Source organism: Rhinatrema bivittatum, chromosome 1, assembly GCF_901001135.1.
Source record: "Rhinatrema bivittatum chromosome 1, aRhiBiv1.1, whole genome shotgun sequence".
NCBI classification, from domain to species: domain Eukaryota; kingdom Metazoa; phylum Chordata; class Amphibia; order Gymnophiona; family Rhinatrematidae; genus Rhinatrema; species Rhinatrema bivittatum.
The window spans coordinates 480,086,032-480,098,128 of NC_042615.1; the positions used below are offsets into that span (position 1 = coordinate 480,086,032).

Below are 12,097 nucleotides of genomic sequence, written 5' to 3' on the forward strand. Positions count from 1 at the left end.
TGAACAAATTCCTCACCAAAGAGAAGTTCAAAATGGTATCGTTGAAATCAATCCTACCTCTGATTCAACCCAATGACTGGATGTGTTCCATCGATCTAAAGGATGCTTACACACATATTCCAATCCATCCATCCTCTTGGCGATATCTGTGCTTCCACTACAAGCATCACCACTACCAGTACAAAGTTTGTCCCTTTGGACTATCGGCTGCACCCAGGGTTTTCACCAAATGCATGGTTGTGGTGGTGGCGCATCTCAGACAACAGGGTATAATCATATTTCCATATCTGGACGATTGGCTGATAATCGCCTCGACTCCAGAAGTCTTGATCGATCACCTACGACGAGTGATACAGTGCCTACAGGAGTTGGGACTAGTGATCAATTTCCAAAAATCACATCTACAGCCAACACAAACATTACAGTTTACAGGAGCATGCCTGGATACCACTCGCAACCGGGCATACCTCCCAACCGAGAGAATAACGCAACTGTGTCACCTTCTCCATGAACTGAATCATACTCAGAGACCTTCGGCAAGACAAATTCTCGTAGTCCTAGGCCACATGGCAGCGGCTATTTTCACAGTTCCCAACACCAGGCTTCACATGAGACGCCTGCAATGGGGACTAAAACGTCAATGGAAACAACACTCACAACCGTTGACACAGAAGGTATCATTGACTGCCCAGATGAGACAGGACATAACATGGTGGCTACTAGACTCCACCCTATCAAAAGGAGCATTATTCAGTTCCCCTCCGCACAACGCAGTCTTAAACCACACATGCGTCTTGCAAGGGATGGGGAGCACATCTCGAGATTTATGAAACGCAAGGATTATGGACAATCTCAGAGCAGACCCTGCAGATAAATTTATTGGAGCTCAGAGCGATTCGAAATGCACTACAACTGTTTCAAGATCACCTGACAGGTAGCAGGGTCATGATACATACGGACAATCAAGTAGCGATGTTTTACATCAACAAACAAGGAGGGTCAGGTTCATGGTCCCTTTGCAAGGAGACCCTACAAATATTCGAACATGCTCACAAAAATTGCATACATCTACAAGCAACTTACCTACCAGGAGTGGCAAATACAAGAGCAGACAGGCTAAGCCGCATCTTTCATCCTCACGAATGGGCACTGAATTCAGATGTAGTCCAAGACATCTTCATACAGTGGGGGACACCTACGATAGATCTCTTTGCAACGGAGATCAACGCTCAAGTTCCCAAATTCTGCTCGATAAGACCAAGCCAATTCAGGATCGCTCAGGATGCCTTCCTCATTCCATGGACGACAGGCCTCCTCTGTATGCCTTTCCTCCCATACCACTCATAACAAGGACAATTCAAAAGTGCATAACAGACCAAGCTCAATTGATTCTCATAGCACCGGCTTGGCCGAGACAACCGTGGTACAGTTTCCTTCTCAGACTGTCCATCACAGACCCAATTCGATTACAGAGTCGCCCAAATCTTCTATACCAAGATCAAGGGATGCTCCTACATCCACCACACTCATCTCTTCATTTGACAGCATGGAGATTGAAAGGCTCCTTCTAACAGAACAGGGAGTTTCCACTTCAGCACAGTTCATATTGTTAGAATCCAGGAAACTCTCAATGAGGAAAAATTATAGCTATAAATGGAAACACTATTCTACCTGGTACATTTCCAAAGGTGTACCACCATTGGACTGCTTACCTGAGCTACTCATGGATTATCTTCATATACTTTACACAGCTGGTCTTGCAACATCCTCCATTAGAGTTCATCTAAGCGCCACAGGCGCCTATCATAGACCAGTTAACAATATTCCTATCTCCAATCACCCCTTACTCTCTCATTTCATTAAGGGATTAACTCACCTTCGTCCTCCGATCTCGAAGCCTCCAGTACCATGGAACCTCAATATAGTTCTGTACAGCTCATGCTTTCCCCGTTTTAATCCATGGACTCCGCACACATTAAATACCTCACATGGAAGGTGATATCCCTGGTTGCAGTAACATCAGCATGACGAGTCAGTGAATTACAAGCCTTGGTCCATTACTCTCCATATTTACAGTTTCATCACCAAAAGGTGGTTCTACGAACTCACCCGCCATTCCTTCCAAAGGTAGTTTCTCAGTTTCACCTCAATCAAACCATAGAACTACCCATCTTTTTCCCTAAACCTCACGCAAATGATAGGGAAAAATTACTGCATACATTAGATTGCAAAAGAGCCTTAGCATACTACAAAGAAAAAACAAAATCGGACCATCGGGTCTCTCAACTCTTTGTATCGTTCGACCCAAAGGCATCTGGACTACCAGTGGCTAAACGCACCATCTCCAGCTGGATAGCACAATGCATCACGTTCTGCTACAACAAGCAGAAACTACAGCTACATTCTGTTCCTAACGCTCATCAAGTAAGAGCAGTGGCGGCTTCCTTGGCACATCTTAAAAATGTACAGCCCATAGACATTTGTAAGGTAGCTATATGGTCATCGCTCCATACCTTCAAATCTCACTACTGCCTTGATCAACAAGCAGCCACTGATGCGAAGATAGGGCAAGCAATTTTACAATCTCTATCCTCGTGTTCACGGTGACTGCCACACTATTGATGATCACGTACAAATATATATCATAAATAACGTGATCGGGAGCTTGGGACTCCCATGACAGCATGGCTAATTCAGCCCTGCTATCGACGGGAAAAAGCAAGTTTGCTTACCGTAAACGGTGTTTCCGTAGATAGCAGGATGAATTAGCCATGCTGACCCACCCACCTCCCTGGCAGTCGCCGTCTTTTTCGACTACACAGCTTAATCACAGACTGAGGAGAATCCGTTATTTTCCTGCGCGGGAACACGCGCAGCAGCAGAGACCAAAAATCTAATCTCTGCTTTGTAAACAATCTAATCTCTGCTTTGTAAACCGGAGTGATATGTATTGTATACAGGAACTTCCGGTATATAAAAACCTAAAATAAATAAATAAAGCTCCTCCTCCCGGGCCTGATTGACAGATCCCATGACAGCATGGCTAATTCATCCTGCTATCTACGGAAACACCATTTACGATAAGCAAACTTGCTTTTTTCAATCTGTTAAAATCATTAAATAATTTTGCATTAAAAATTACAGAAAGTATCAAATTTAACTTTGTTCCATATAGAGGTTGTGTCAGCTTCTGTTCATTTAAGAGATTCACTGAAACATACAGTTTGACCAGGGATGCCTAAACTTTTCCACACGTTATACATTTTCATATCATATATAGACATTAAAAAAAAATCAAGTCTTATTCAACTAAACTTACTGGAAATTTATACAAAAATATTTAACAAATAAAACAATCAGCAGAAAACAAACGAATTTCCTTTTTGGGATAATGTTGCCTGACAATTCAAGTTTTCAGTGACCTGTTTCCATGTATTATTCACAGGTCCATTTCTGGGCATCATATGCACAAAGTAGTTTCTTAAAGGTTGCCTGCCATAAATCAGATTTCCTAGAGACGTGCATGTGATTAAGCACCAAAAAACTGTTTTACACCCTGCAAACACATTAACATTACACCAGGCAGATTTAGAGATTTCCTTCTTCAATACTGGGAAATAAAGCACCAAATACTCTCAAGCCCTGCCCAGCACTTCATATTTAACATTCTTCATAATGCGTTAGAAACAGTTTCAAACTAGTTTTAATTATACATTACAATCGCTGAACTTTGCTTCATTTTATAGTTTCAAACAAGTTCAAAACCAGTTTACAGAGTCTCTGGGTAAGAGAGGTAAAGGAGGTTATTTAATATTGTCATGTCTCTAAAAATGTCAAGCCAGACTCTTACAGACAAAAGTTAATGTGAAAGGCAAGATATTATTCTCTCTCTGTCTCTAGGGCTGGATTTCTGAAAAGACATAATAGGCTTGTGCCTAGGGCAGCAGAATGGCTGAAAATCTGATGCCTTTCAGCTGTGCTGAATCTCACTCACAGGCTGATTAAAAACAAAACTGCAGAAGAGCCGGCGCTCCGAGGCGAGTTCCCGCTCTCTCGATGCGCGCGATACAGTAATTTAATTTAGTGCTGGCGCTAATAAGGAGGCGGCGGCTGTCAGCAGGTCTGACAACCGACGCTTAATTTTACCAGCGTCGGTTGTCAAACCCGCTGACAGCCACGCATTCGGAAAACGGACGCCGGCAAAATTGAGTGTCCATTTTCCAACCCGCGGGCCGATTTTTTTTTTTTTAAAGAAGTTTTGGTTTTTTTTAATTTTTGAGGCCTCCGACTTAATATCACCTTTGGGCAGGCGTTAATTTCTGAGAGTAAAATGTGCGGCTTGGCCGTACATTCTACTTTCTATATTTCGGATGACTAACTAATAGGCTCATCAACATGCATTTGCATATAATGAGTGCTATTAGTTCCGGGTGGGGGTTGGCCACGCGTTTTCCACGCACTATTACCCCTTACAGTATAAGGGGTAACAATAGCGTGTCAAAAACGCGCGGCTAAACGAGGGCTAAATTGTGAACTCGGCTGTATCGGCCTGTCAGAAAATAGCACTCTATTTCCTGATCCAGCCTCTCCCCTCCAAAGCAGTGCAGGGAACAGGAGTGTGATGGGGGAGAGCCTGCAGCAGAGAAAAGGGGAGGCTAGGAGGAGCTGAGATCATTGGAGGATGAGGACAGAGGCTGAGGGGGATTGACTGGGGGACTGTGAAAAAGAGGTACGGAATCACAGTTCATGTTTGTGAGAAAGAGAAAAAGTGTGAGTGAGTGTAAAATTGGGTGGGGGGTTAGAGTGGATGCAAGGGAGGAACAGAAATGGAGCATGATAGAAACATCGCCCTCCTCTCCCTCCCTGCCACCCATTACAATTTGGATCCTCCCTATCTCAGATTCTATCCCCCCCCCCCCCCCCACACACACACACACACACCGATGATGGAACCTTCTTTCCTTCCTACCTCTCTCTTCTCCCCACTTCCTGGAACCCAGTCCCCAAACCCTTCTATTCTTTTCTCAGTGATAGAACCTCTCGCTCTCTACTTTCCCCATCCCAGTTTCCTGAACTTCCACATCTCCCATCCTTTCTAGCCCCAGTCCTCATACTAGCTCATCTCATTCCTAATCTCCTCCTCCCTCCCCCTGGTCCTCTCATCCTCTATTTCTCCTCATTTCTGAAATCTCCTCCTCGTTCTGATACTTGAGATTCCTTTTCTTCACCCAATAAAAAGAAAATATAAAGACACAAGCAAGGTTAGAAACTATTTTATAATGTAAAATAAAGGGTAGAAATGTTTGTCAAATTTGCATCAGAATTTTGTAAATTTTGCCACAAAATCTAACTCTGAGTTGCAACAGAAAAATGTAGGACTATGTCTTAGACCTCCTCCTTATTGTCCAAACTTAGGAGCCAATGTAAAAAGGTGCACTCAGCAGAGCACACAGTTTAAATTGCAGCTGTATGCATATTTTTTGTTTGTAAACTTGACTGTTGTACAGCAAGGAGTTTTATGCACAAAAAATGCATGCTTAGAACTGTATTCCTTAGTGCCCTCGCATGGAAATCCCATGCTAATGATAGCAATAGCTATTACCCCCTCAGTGCAGACAGGTGCACTGCTTACTGCTCTTATCAAATTCAGAATCCTCTATAAAGTTCTCACTATAATTCACAAAGCCTTACACAATCTCTCCTCTCTGGATCTTACCATCCAACTGCGTCCTCATACTTCTTCCAGACCGATTAGAAGAGGTTATCAAGGCACTTTGTACACCCCCTCAGCAAAAACATCCCTAAGGAAGAGAGCCTTATCTACAGCAGGTCCCCCTCAATGGAACACACTCCCTCCCGACCTCCGTCAAGATCCATGTCCTTTCTCATTCAAAAAAAAAAACTCAAAACATGGCTCTTCAAAGTAGCATTTCCAGACTGATGACATCTGATCATGTTCATGTTCATTTTTTGACCTGACCTATTGCTTCTCATCTTGCATTTCATTCTGGATACTTCATTTCCGGATCCACTGTTCCTGCCTAGTGTTTCAATTTTAATTGAGCTCTCCCTCTAGAAGAACAACCTCCTCGAGATCTTTCTGCTCCCTCAGAGCTGGCCGCCAGACCTCTACTTCTGTCTATCATTGTTTCCAGATCCACACTCCTACTTAAGTATTTTTATTAAATGGTTGCCTTTTCCTTCCCTTCTCTAAGTTATTTGATTTTTGTCTTACAACTCAGATACTTTGTCTAATGTGTTTTAAGTATTATCAAGTATTTATTTATCCGTTGATTAATTATGCATCATATACCTTCGAGTAATGTTATGCTCCTTGGTTGTTTCAATGGGCCTTTTCGAAGACCCAGTATCCCAGTTGTTTTCCCCCGCTTGTTTTCCATGTAACGTTTCAAATTTATCTCAGTTATTTACTATTCCCCTCTTGTTCCATGTAACGCTCCCTGGCGATGTTTTCAAGTTACAGTGTAAACCGGTGTGATTTGTATTCTATACAGGAATGTCGGTATATAAAAGTTAAAAATAAATAAATACATTTTTTCTTAGCACTGGAAGCTTAACTCCTAGACTGAGGTGGAGTAAAGATTCAGGGCTAATGTTGGTCTGGCAACAGAAGATGGAGTTCTGGTGCCAGGATCTTTAGTCAGGATTTTATGCATAGAAAGCATGCTTTGTGTGCAAAAAATATGATCTATGCGCACAAAGCTTTCTGCACTGAAAACATTTTTCGTGCACAGAAATCCCAAGCACAGGTCCCAGCACTCATGCTCCTAACTGCTCCTAATTTCATGAATACATTTTTGTGCATAAACCTACTTTATGCATGAAAATCATCATTCCTTCTTTGCACAAAATCATGTTTTGCTGTGTACTAAACCTTTTCTTTGTGCACATCTTGTAACTCTCGCTGAAATAAGCTAATAGTATGCTAATACATCGGGATTTAAAAAAATGTTGCCTGAGCATTGAGAAACTGGGCGCTAAATTTCAGCACACTGTTTTAATGCTTAGCTTTTTGCATTGGTCCCTTAGAGAGAGGAGGGGCAGCAAAACCCTAACTCTATCACTATCTTTCGCAGCTAGCTGGCCTTTCCTGAAGAAAGGCATGACCCAAACTAAAACTACACTAGAAGAATGTATTTCAAGGGAATTTACAGATGAAAGTAAATTCACATACTAGTAAATACTGAGGGTTTTTTTTCTGTCTGTAAATTAATTTCTGCTATGACCTGGATGTGCAAATAAATCCAATAAATGGAAAACATATTTTCATATCAATGGGAACACAGAGCTGGAGGGACTGCCTTGCCTACCATTGTGCTGATCCACTGCTGGCTTTGCAAGCTGCCAGTTGCTCTTCGTCACTGATGTCAGGTCTCTCCTATATATCAGTGGCGTGCACCACTTGGAACACAATTGTGGCTGACCTCCACCCGTTTTCTTCATTCTTCTCATAGGTAAAAAGAGAAGGGAGCAATTTGATCCTTCCCAACTTCTCCACCGACCCAACTGAGGATTAACGCATTCACTGCGTCTACCACAGGTGTGTCATCAGCAGGGGGAGAACTTGAGACTGACTTCAGCTCTGAGTGAGGCTTCTGTTTTATTCAGCCCAGACACTCTGCTTCCCCTGGGTCTGGGACACTCAGGAGAGCTATTCAGAGAAGGAAGGATACTGGAAAATATTTCCCATTCCACTCCAATTGTAGGGATTAGCTCTGTAGTTCGGGGCTCTGGGGACAAGCATCATTTGGAGCTGGAAAGTCCCAGAGGAGCTCAGAGAGCATCTTTGGATCTCACCCAGTGTCAGCCAATCCTTATTATATTGGAAACTCTGTGGTCAGCTATTAAACGTTTGGAATTTTCTCTGGGAGACAAAAATGAATAAAACTTTATTAGCTATGGATCATTTGCAATGGCAAGTGGGTTCCCATTCTGTAACTATACAAGATCATGGAGAGAACACTGTGCAGCTTAAAAACAATTCTTCTGCAATGAAGGATTTCAATTTAGAGCTAATTAAGAAAAACGTATTATTGCATCGTAAGCTGCGTAAGCTGGAAAATATAGAGGTTAAATATATATTTCTTAAATTTCCTGAAAGTATCCAAGGTTTCACCTCTGGATATATTAAGGAAATTTTATACAGATTTGTTAAAAGTTTCACCTGATTTGATTCCACCTATTACAAAGGCTTTTTATCTTTCCATTAGTGGATTTGAGGAACCTAAGGAAGATATCCCAGGGAGACCTGAGCTTTCTTCGCAAAGTATAGATTTAACTATTTTTCATCAGGAATCCTAGAGTGAGGAATTAGCAAGGGGTCCCTTGTTGGTTACCTTCACTCTGGAACCTGATAAAATCTAGACTTTAAAATTCTTTTCAATTAAAAGATAATTTCTTGGGCCATAAATTATCAATTTTTCCTGATGTAACAGTTTACACAGCAAAAGCGTAAATGATTTCTTTTGTAAAAACAAAGATATTATCTCTGGGAGCTTCTATTTATTAAAATTTCCTTGCAAATGATAAATGTGTGGGGGGGGGGGGGGGGGTGTTTGTTTTTTTACTAGAACAGCTGAGAGATTCCTGCAGAATAAGCTTGTATAGTGGGGGTATCTAGAGAAGTAGGAAGCTATATTGAAATAAGGTAGACTGTTTCTTCTTTTCTTTTTCTCCTTAGATGTGGTCTATATCAGTGGTTCTCAAGAGGTGTGTTGGGATTACACTAGTGTGTCGCGAAGTCCCAGGAGATGTGTCACAGAGCCAGCAGAAGACATGGCCTCATCAGACAACAACTGCCTCATCTGTCTGGGCAGTTGTTGTCTGAACTCTCTTTTATTAGGTATGAGAGGAAGCTGCTCTTGCTTCCTTCTCCTCTTCCTGGCTAGAGGAAGGTTGTTCCCTCCTTCTTCAGCCAGATCAGTACACGATGTCACCAACTCCTGTTCATATGGGCCCGGCAGGACACCAACTTTATCTTCCCCTGCCTGGCCTGGCAGTGAGGCTGCTGATGCTCTCTTCACCCCATAGGGCAGAGCTTTCCAAACTGTGTGTCTGGACACGTTAGTGTGTCGCCTGCAGTGTGCAGGTGTGTCGCGCAAGCCCAGTCAACTCTGATGCGAGTTTGGGCTTTTTTTTTTCTAGATATTCACTTTTTTTTTTCGGTTTATGGGTTGCTTATTATTGGGTGATTTTTGCTGTCAATCACGTTTTTTTGGGGGGCTTGGTGGGTGGAACGAGCCCAGCCATCCTTGCATAGGCTGCTGCTGCCGATGAGGCCTGGCCATGAGGAGTACTGACTGCAAGCAGCAGTGTCTGGTGATCATGGAAGGGAGTGAAGCACTTAACTGGCAACAATCAAAAAGACGAGGTACATGAGTGTGGGGGCCAGACATGTGCTGGGGGGAGAGAGATGAGTGGGGGGGGGGGGGCAAACGTGCTGGGGGGACAGACATGTGCTTGAGGGGGAGAGATATGAGTGTGTGGGGGCCAGACATGTGCTGGGGGGAGGAGAGAGATGAGTGTGTGGGGGACAGACAATTTGTTTTATTATTGTTTCTCATAAGTTATAACAATAACATGAATCTTGGAATATATATTTTTAATATAAATTTAAGGTTTTCATGAGATAGGTTGTGTCGTGAAACATTTTATTTATGTATATATTTAAGGAAACATACATAAATTGTCGAAATATGTTTCGTTCGTTTAACCTTTAACCTCTGGTTTACTAGTAGACTGAATTACCGTGTCGTGAAATTATGTTTGTCTAAAAAGTGTGTCACCAACATGAAAAGTTTGGAAAGCTCTGCCATAGGGTCTTAATGTGAAAAGCAGGAGCATAAGGGAGAAAGGTGCGTGCTCTGTAGATCCACTCCTACTGCCTCCTGCCTTCATCTACTGCTGATAAAGAGGCAGGGAGACTCTGGATTGGACCGAAGTCTTTTCTGCTGGCTGGGAGCCAGGAGGAGGGGAAATGTACTGGGCTGGAAGGCATAGAAAGATAGGAGTTCAAGAGTCTGCTGGGCAGGAAGGTATGGGAAGATAGAGTCAGGAGTCTGCTGGATAGGAAGGGGTGGGGAAAGGAGGTTGGGGGCCGCTAGGCAGGGAAGAGAGATGAAGTAGAGAGAGATGGACGTGTGGGGGCTGCTGAGCAGGAAGGGGTAGGAAAGAGGTGGTCAGAGGTATTCTGGGTAGGGAAGGGGAGAGGGAAGGGCAGAAAGAGGAACAGGGGAGAGAGGGAGTATGGGGAATGTTGTATGTGAAAGAATGATTGGTTAGTTGGGAGAAGTGAGGGGTTATGGGGGCATGGAGGAGAGTGACTGGGTACAAAGGCCATACTACGTCCGTTTTGAGAATATGGATGTCTTCTCTCTTTGAAATTTGCTTAGTGTAGGAGGAAATAATTTTTGTTTCTAGTCTCCAGTTTTGCACTGCATGCAGAAGGTGGTCTTGGGGTTTCCATTCCAGGCTTTGTTTGCACATTTGTAATTTGTGGTCTTCTATTCTATATTTGGTGAAGGTAACTTTGTCTGGGTTCTGTGTATGTGTGACTGAGATGAGGTACTTTACTAGCATGTAAGGATTTGTATCAGCCTTATTTGTTGTATTTTCTCAATATGATATTGCACTGGTGGTGAACTGATGCATTTTCATGGGTATGGCTATTGTTGTTTCATTTCTTGGAGTTAGTGCTGCTGAGGTATGGCAGGTATGATACAGTTTTGTTTGTATTATTTTACAATGCACATTATAGTAGAGCAGGGGTCGGGAACCTACGGCTCGCGAGCCAGATGTGGCTCTTTTGATGGCCGCATCTGGCTCGCAGACAAATCTTTAATAAAAAAGTAAAAATCTTAACAAAACCCCCCACCCTCCTGACGCCCCCCATGACTCCAAAATTAATTTACTACAACCCTCCCTCCTGACCCCCCCCCCCCCCCAAGACCTGCCAAAAGTCCCTGGAGGTCCAGCGGGGGTCCGGGAACGATCTCCTGGACTTGGGCTGTCGGCTGCCAGTAGTCAAAATGGCGCCGACGGCCCTTTGCCATCACTATGTCACTGGGGTCGACCAATAACGGCGATAGCCCCTGTGACATAGTAAGGGCAAAGGGCCGTCGGCTGCCAGTAATCAAAATGGCGTCGATGGCCCTTTGCCCTCACTATGTCACAGGGGCTACCGCCGCCATTGGTCGACCCCAGTGACATAGTGAGGGCAAATGACCGTCGGCGCCATTTTGACTACTGGCAGCCGACAGCCCAAGTCCAGGAGATCGCTCCCGGACCGCTCCTGGACCTCCACTGGACCACCAGGGACTTTTGGCAGGTCTTGGGGGGGGTTAGGAGGGGGGGGTTGTAGTAAATTAATTTTGGAGGTCTTGGGGGATGTCAGGAGGGTGGGGGGTTTTGTTAGATTTTTACTTTTTTATTAAAGATTTGTCTGCGAACCCTGGACCCCCACTGGACCACCAGGAACTTTTGGCAGGTCTTGGGGGGGGGGGGTCAGGAGGGTGGGGGGTTGTAGTAAATTAATTTGGTAGGTCTTGAATGGCTCTCACGGAATTACATTTTAAAATATGTGGCTTTCATGGCTCTCTCAGCCAAAAAGGTTCCCGACCCCTGTAGTAGAGGGATTTTATGATGCAGTTAAGATGACACCAGAATCAGAATATCTTCTTTGTGTGGTGAGCTGTACAGGATAATGTCTTAGTTTTGCTCTGCACCCATTTGGGCCGATACAATAAAGTGTGGCTGGGCTCGCGCACCTTTTAACGCGAATTAGACGCGCATTTTAGGTAAGACGGATGCGCGATTCAGTATAGGCACTTGCGCGACCTTAGTGCATGACGAAAATGATGCATTACAATTAGCGCCCGCCGCATGTAGATGGTATGCTAATGGTATTTAATGACCGGATTAGCTATTCCCCTCGATACAGTAATGCGCGCCCAAAACAGCGCATCTTTAACCTCTATATTTAGCGCCTACCCTGACCCTGGCGTTAGTGTGGTGCTGTGCTCTGTCACAGTCAGATTTGGACAGCGTCATGGACTACATGTATATATTGGCTTTGGCA

General features: G+C 43.8%; 1 protein-coding gene across 1 annotated transcript in view; it reads right to left on the minus strand.

The window, feature by feature from the left end:
- FOCAD (focadhesin) overlaps positions 1-12,097 on the minus strand; it is a 788,759-nt gene that overhangs the window by 630,931 nt on the left and 145,731 nt on the right. The window lies entirely within an intron of this gene.